The 7,877-nt window shown below is 47.0% G+C and overlaps 1 long non-coding RNA gene across 1 annotated transcript; it reads left to right on the top strand.

The window, feature by feature from the left end:
• Positions 1-1,194: 1,194 nt before the first annotated feature.
• LOC128104362 (uncharacterized) lies at positions 1,195-5,043 on the top strand. The gene is made up of 2 exons (XR_008215974.1): positions 1,195-1,316; positions 4,749-5,043. It is a non-coding gene; the product is annotated as an uncharacterized LOC128104362 (long non-coding RNA).
• Positions 5,044-7,877: the final 2,834 nt, after the last annotated feature.

Genomic DNA, 7,877 nt, shown 5'->3' with positions numbered 1-7,877 from the left:
GCATCATCAGAAATAGGCCCCAAATCCTATTTCCTTCCTCTCCCAAGTCTATAAATACTTCCCAAGTGCATGGCGCTCACTCAATCTCAGTGATATCAAGTCAGCACACACATGACTGAGAAGTCTGCAGTGTGTGTGTGTGTGTGTGTGTGTGTGTGTGTGTGTGTGTGTGTGTGTACGGTGTATATGTATGTGTGGTGTATATGTATATGTGGTTTATAGATGGCATGGTAGTATGGTATGTGTGTGAGTGATGTATGTGTATGCATGGTGTGTGTTGTGTGTGTATATTATGTGTGATATGTATGGATGGGAGTATGTGTGTGTGTTTTAATGTTTCTATTGCTGCAATGAAAAACCATGACCAAAAATCAAGTTAGGGAGGAAAGGGTTTATTTAGTTTATACTTCCATATCACTGTTTATATTGAAGGAAGTCAGGACAGGAACTCAAATAGGGCTGTGTGTGGTATGTATGGTACGGGTATGGTGGAGTGTGTATAGTATGGGTGGGGTATGCATGGTGTGGTGTGGTGTGGTGTGTATGGTGTATGTGTGTGTTATGTCTGTGGGGTATGCATGGTATAGTGGAGTGTGTATGCTATGAATAGGGTGTGTATAGTATGGTGGGGTGCGTATGTTATGAGTGGGTGTGTATAGTATGCATGTGTGTTATATCTGTAGGGTATGTATAGTGTTGTGAGGTCTGTGCCTTGAATGTCAGGCATTTGTCAATGCATTTCTTGTGTCTTGAGGATTTTGTCCTCTGTGGGGCCCTCACTGCTTTGGTTTTTTTCCAGGGCCTTCCAACAGTTGGCCTTTGTATTTAATCCAGCGTTATAGTTGTTCTCAGTGGGGAATTAATCTGATATCATCCGCTCCATCATAGCTGGAAACGGATCATGCTGACTGTTTTAATTCTCAGAAGCCAGAAGGAGCAATGCCGGAAACCGTTGCTGGGAACTTAATTCTGTCCAACAAAGGACCGTTGATGGGAGATGCAGAGATGAGATGCGAGGAGAAAATGCCTGCTTGTCTCACTCTGAAGAGATGTACAGAACACCCAGATATGTACCCTGAACTTCAGAGGCAGAGGCTTCCAAGCTCCCATGGAAAAAGCCAGACTCCCAGGGCATGCAAAGAAACTGTGCGGTGGGGGTGGGGGTGGGGGTGGGGGTGGGGAGAAACACCAAGACTTAAGAGAGTAACTGGAATCCTGGTGACCTTGTGAGGGAAACAGCAAAGGAAGAATGGGAAGAAAGTTGAAAATCCCAGTAGGACTGCCCCGTTGCCATGCCTGTGGCGCAGGACGTGCGTGTGAGTAGTCAATGAGGACGCTTTCACAAGAGCAACAGGAACGGGAGGGTTTAGGGAGCCATTGGCTGATGGACTGACTGGGTGAGGGTTAATAGGAATGATGGATATGAGAGGTGCATGTGTGTGTGTGTGTGTGTGTGTGTGTGTGTGTGTGTGTGTGTGTGTGTGAAGGCCACAGGTGGATGCCAAGTGTCTTCCTCAATTGTTCTTCACTTTAATTTTTGAGACAGTCTCTCACTGAACCTAGAGTTTGCTGATTTGCCAAGGCTGACTGACCGGCAAGTCCCAGACAGCTGCTTGTCTCTGCCTCCCCAGCACTGGGATTACGGGTACAGACCAGCATGCCCAGATTTATTTTTACAGGAGTGCAGAGGATCAAACTCAGGTCACTGTGCGTGTACAACAAGCACTTTACGAACCGAGCTGCCTCCTCAGCCTTTATTTACTCAGGTTTCAAGGACCCTACTTCACCAGGGAAAGGAGAAAAGAAAATCACTCTTAGTAAGTGGTCAGGAGAAAAGTACCACACAAATAAATAGCACAGCTTGCTGAGCATGTTTATACACAGCAGGGATTGGTAGTGTGAGCTTGCCACCTAGAATCCAGTTTTAAGTTACATGAGAGGTGTGATGTTTCAAGCTGAGAACATGTTACAATCTCTGGGCTCAGAAATGCCATGTAGTAGCACTAAGAGCCTCTTGGGAGCTAATTAAGTCATGTAGACTCTGCCCTTCTTAATGGGATTTAGTGCCCTTATAAAAGAGGGTGTCGCTTTTGTCCCCTTATGAGATCTCATTAAGAAGTCCCATCTGCTGGGCAGTGGTGGCACACTCCTTTAATCTCAGCACTCGGGAGGCAGAGGCAGGCGGATCTCTGTGAGATGGAAGCCAGCCTAGTCTACAGAGTGAGTTCCAGAATAGCCAGAGCCATTACATAGAGAAACCCTATCTCAAAAAGAAAAAAAGAAAAAAAATCCTATCTATGGGGTAGACACAGCATTCACCAGACACCAATCTGAGATACCTTTATGAGTTCCCCAGCCTTCAGAACATCAGGAAATAAATTTCAGTTGTTTAAAAGTTACTCAGTCTAGAGTATTTTGTTATAGCAGCCTGAATGGATTAAATTCATTAGACCTGAATTCCCACAACCAGAATGAGACATTAACAAATGGGGTATTCAGAGAAGATGGTGGAGGATGGTGAAGGGCATGAACCCCATGAGGGGTTTGTGGAGAAACGGAAGGAGAAGCAGGTGTGTTAGCGGAGGTTTGTGCCTTCAGGCATGTACTTGGCTATTGGGTGAACAGGCTCTTGAATTTTTCCCTTCATGCTAGAAGGGAGATGGCTTTAGAATCGCAAATAATGAAGGGATTTAACTTCATTTCATTTATTTATTGGGGCTGGGGATGGACCCCAGGGCTTTGCTCACAGTGGTAGGATACTCCACCATGGCAGTCCAGCTCCCACTTTCCCCACAGCAGAATTGATTTTGTTTGTTTTTGTTTTTTTGAGACAGGGTTTCTCTGTATAGCTCTGACTGTCCTGGAACTCACTCTGTAGACCAGGCTGGGCTCAAACTCAGAGATCTGCCTGCCTCTGCCTCCAGTGTTAGGATAAAAGGTCTGCACTACCACCGCCTCGTGGCCCACAACAGAATCTTAAATGAATGGAGCTGGTGTCCTTTAGGACTACTAATGTCCCCTCCCTATGGCTTGTTCAAGAGAGGTGGGTCCTGAGGGGGTCCAGTTGATGGTGGAAAAGCAAGGGGACATTTTTGCTGTTCCCTCCATCCTTGTCCCATCTATGAAATCGGAGCTGATATTGTTGGGAGATTTTATATAAAATGTAAGATTTCTGAGCTCTGTTGAACAATCAGAAGATCTGTGACTGTTTGACATTTTCTCTCTCTGTCTCTCTTGTCTCTCTCTCTCTCTCTCTCTCTCTCTCTCTCTCTCTCTCTCTCTCTCTCATTATTTCTTATAAGGTTGCCGATTGGAACCATGTTATTCTACTTCAGACTTAGTAGTTTGGATTGACCTCTGGCCCCGGGGCTGTCAACTCCCTGGTAGACAGTGACAGTGTAATAAGGCATGGCGTGGAAAAGAATGAGCACAACCAGTTACATTTTCTTTGGGCCTTTGGAACTAAGAACTTAAGGGTGAAGCAAAAAAATTTTCAAAGGTTTTGATGCTCAAGGAATGGAGGAATCCTGAGAGGCCAGGGAAGGCTAAAATGCCAAAGGCTTTGAAAGGTGAGGTGTGTGTACAGGTGCATGTGCACATAAAGGTCAGGAGTTGATGATGGGTGTCTTCCTCGATTGCTGTCCATCTTATGTTTGAGACAGGGTTTCTCACTGAAATCTGGAGTCACCAGTTCCTTTAGGGCTCGTGAGCCCCAGGATCCTGTAAGCCCCAGGATCCTGTAAGTCCCCAGGATCCTGTAAGTCCCCAGGATCCTGTAAGTCCCCAGGATCCTCTTCTGTCTCCATCCTTCCCATGATGGAGTTACTTACACACAAGTAGTGCTATGCCCAGCTTTTTACATGAGTCCCGAACTTGGATCCTTATGTTTGACAAGCACTTTACTGACTGGGCTTTTTCCCAACCCCCATGAGTTTATTCTCAGGAGAGCTTGGAGGGAACAGGTAAACACAGTGAGGCAGAAAGGGTGGAATCGAGTCAAGCTGTTGGTTTTTGTTGTTGTTTTGTGACTGTTTGCCATTTTGATTTTAGACTCTATGTAACCCCCTTGAATAGACTCCTTTCTGTTATCTTTTTTCTTTCATGCTGACCTTACTGTTCTTTTGTCTTTGAACTCAAGAAAAACTAATCAGAGCCAGTTTAAGACTTCTGCTTCCCCGAGGGCCTGTGATTCTAGAACCTGAGGAAGAGCTCTCACCTAGAGTAGGACTCCCCCAATCACCTGCAGCAGCAGGATGCACTGTGGTCAGAAGAGGGGTCCATGGAACCCTCCTCTGTCTCTCTCCTTTTGCCTCTGCATCAAAGGTGTGCCTCCACCTGACAGCCGCACACATTCGAGCTTCTTAGGATCTAACTGGATCATATTCCCAACAAGGAAAAAACCGTGTGTAGCTAAACTATGCTTTCTCACATCCATCCATCAGCCTAATCTGATAACCCCCAGTTAAGCGACAAGAACCTACTCAGATGCTGGTATCAGACTCGTGAACTTGAGGAATATCTAGCTTGTTGATTAAGTCCTTCACCTCAGAGATGAATGCAAAACTGTCTGTCAGCTCTGGTGTGCTTACCTTAAAATGCGAGCTTTTCAGTGGCTGAGATAACGAATACCCAATGTCATAGCTGCCTTGCTGCAAGCCTTTTTGAGGGGTTCCTCTGAGGGCCCCCTAAAGGAGAAAAATATGGTGCTTATTGTAACTCATCATGAATTCAGTGATGTGTCATTTCAGGCAACAGCTGTTGACACGAGAAGACAAAGAACTCCAAGTCCCTGCTGCCCCAGTGAAGGCAGCTGAGGAACCACTCGGAAAATAGATCTGCAGAGAGCTGCCAATGGTGATGGTGTCTCCCTGGCACCAGCTCCACAACCTGAAGCCTGTCTCCGATCAGTCGCATAGACTGGAAGGGTACAGAGAGACACAACATCCGGGGACTGGCTGCACTTTCTATTTTGCAGCCAAGTATTTTGGCGTCATGGAGATTAGGACTTGACTGGCCTTGGTGGAAAATTGTTCCAGTCTATGCTCCCCTGTTTTTGTAGATGAAGTTTAACATGGGTACGTGGGTGTGAGGGAGTCCACACCTGCTTAATCATTTCAGAAGCAATTCATGCAGGACACTCATTACACACGAGCGGGGCAAGCCAAGCCTCTCCTTCCCACATTTGGTTTCATCGGCTAGAATTTCAAAGATTTCCTTTGTTGGAAAAAGGTATCTTAGCAATGTCTAGCAGTAATGACAAACTTTCGAATTGCTGTCATAAGAAGTGAGCAAACCTCACCGTCTCTTCTTACATTTCCCTGTAACTTTATACAGGAGAGCAACAAGTCACTCTTGGCGGTGGACATCTCTACAAGTTTTGACAAATGTATAACATTGGTGTATGTATATCACACCCATGATCATATCCAGAGTTGCTCATTGTCCCCCCAAATTCTCTCATGCTCCCCCTTTGTGGTCAGCTCTCACTACCACCTCCACCTCTGGCAACCTCTGGTTGGCGCTCTTCCCTGTGGTTTTGCCTTTTCCAGAATAGTGTATAAATGAAAGCATCATACAGGGTGGATGGAGCCTTCTGGCTTTGGGTTTGTTTTTTCCTTGTTTTTGGAGATAGGCTAGCAGTGAACTCAAATCTTCCAGCTTCTGCTTCCTGAGTACGAGGATTACAAATGGACACCAACACATTCAGCTTGTTAATTAATTTGTTTAGTTATGTTTGTGAACATTTTCCCCATTAGCATGTTCTATACAGAGAAAATAAAACTCAGGGAAAAAGATCCTGAGGGATCTCAAGAGACCTGAGGAGGGAGCAGGCCATGGTGCTCTCAGGAAACTCAGTCCCCTGCAGAGTTAATGCCTCTTAAAGGAGGGTGTGCACCAAGCAGGAAGATTTACACATCCAGCCTTAGCCTCTGTGCAGCTCTAAGCAAGAACCACGGGCTGCGTAGCCTTTCACTGTCTTTAACCAGCCTTGGGATCTGACCTGGGGGCTGGGTAATTAACATGAGTAATTAGCTGGGCTTCAGTTCTAAGGGTAGTTGTGGCTTGGGCAGCACCAGGCTTGTGGAGAAAAGTGCAAATTAACTCTGTGCTCAGGCAGCACCCTTATTACCCTCTATCAACAAAGCAGCTGGAGCAGCCTTCCATTCACTCAGCTCTCCCTCATTACGGTAATTGCCTTCCCAACAACGGCCTGTGTCAGCTCCAGCCTCCTTCTTGGGGAACATGATTTGTTTATATAAGTAAACCTGTGGTGGCTGGCGAGGGGGAGGGGACTGACTAGCCTAATATTTGGGTATGGGCTTGATGTTAAGTTTCAAAACCGGAGTCCAAGCAATCAAGTTAGTTCATCTGCGAGGTGGTGTTGGCCGGAAGATTCCCACTGTGTAGTGCCCTCACGTTTCTGTGTTTACCTCTGGTTTTCCAGATGCAGACACACCTGGGTCCCCGGATCCCTTTCCACTGTCTCGTCCTTGAGTCCATGACAGATCCTACAGATGGTGGCTATGGCCATGTTAGAGAGAGACCACACACCCATGTGGGTCCTGTATTGGTGTGCCAGAGTTCATCCTCTTGTGAAACTACCTCATGCACACAGTAGGGTCTTTGAAATGACTGCCCTCCCAGCATCTCCACAGTTGGGGCGAGCTACTGCTGGCTAGGAGGTGTGGGGATGATTGCTGAACCCCCCAGTCAACAAACAGGGGAGGGGCCTCGATGCCAGAGAAGATCTTCAGCCCTCAATCCAGAGCAGTGGGTAGGCAGCGCCTATCTGTGCTGGTGGCTCCCTCGGGCTCTTCTGCAGCCCACTAGGCCCTTGAAACGTAAGCAGTTATTCCAGGGATACTACGTGTACGTGTGTGTGTGTGTGTGTGTGTGTGTGTGTGTGTGTGTGTGTGTGTGTGTGCGCGCGCGCGCACTCATGTGCATTTGTGGAGTGCGTCAGTGGAAAGTGGGAGGGAGAGGAAGCCAAAGAGAGGGAGGCCACGAGTTTGCAGACAACCTGGTGACAAACGTCCTTAAGATGTCCTGCTAGGATTCTGTGCATGCGCAGCTCGGGGTCCTATGTCTTGCGTCTTACATCATCAGCAGGCGCTGGCGACTATGTACCCGCCACATGGTCACGCAATCCCTGTCTTAAAAAGTCGGCCGCGGACCCCCACACACTCTGTGTTCTCTCTCTGCTCCTGCCATCTTCCTTCCTGTCCAGGCCTGGCTCTCCTCCCTCTTATCCCCTCTTTCTTTCTAATAAAGCTCTTTATAACCCTGGTAGTCGTGGCCGTGGCCCGTGCCTTTTCTGCCAGTAACCAGCGCCGCCACCAGCGCCGTTTATCATAACCATCATGTGCACATCCCCATATAGCCATTTCCTTGAGGGAAAGTGGAAGCTCGTTGGTAAATGAAATACACACATGGATGGCTTCAGGATCTAGGAGGGCTACATTCTAACACTTCTCCCCTCATATGCTCTTGAGCAACTTCCTTAACCTCTGTAAGCCTCAGTTTCCCCATCTATAAAATGGAGGTTAATATAACTGCCCTTGTTGGGTTATTGTGGTAAAAAAAAAAAAAAAAAGGCCCTATGTGTAAAGCTAACCATTTGCGAACCATCTGATACCAAATTCACATCCTTAGGTGCAAGGAGTGTCCTTTTGTATATGTGTATCTCAATGGGCTCATCTAAGAAAGACCATTTGAGTTATTTTCCTTTATTTCTGAGACTCAGGTTGAGTGGGGGCATGCAGGGCACCTAAGAACCACTGATAAGTATTTAGAGCCCACAATGGGCTCTTGCTTTGATGGGGGAACCCCATCTCCTTGGCTGAGGGGTGACTGGACCTTTGTGAGGAAGGAGTTTC

The sequence above is a fragment of the Peromyscus californicus genome, unplaced genomic scaffold (assembly GCF_007827085.1).
Source record: "Peromyscus californicus insignis strain IS unplaced genomic scaffold, ASM782708v3 Scaffold_8__1_contigs__length_139910024, whole genome shotgun sequence".
NCBI lineage: Eukaryota > Metazoa > Chordata > Mammalia > Rodentia > Cricetidae > Peromyscus > Peromyscus californicus.
This window is presented reverse-complemented; position numbering and strand designations above follow the sequence as displayed.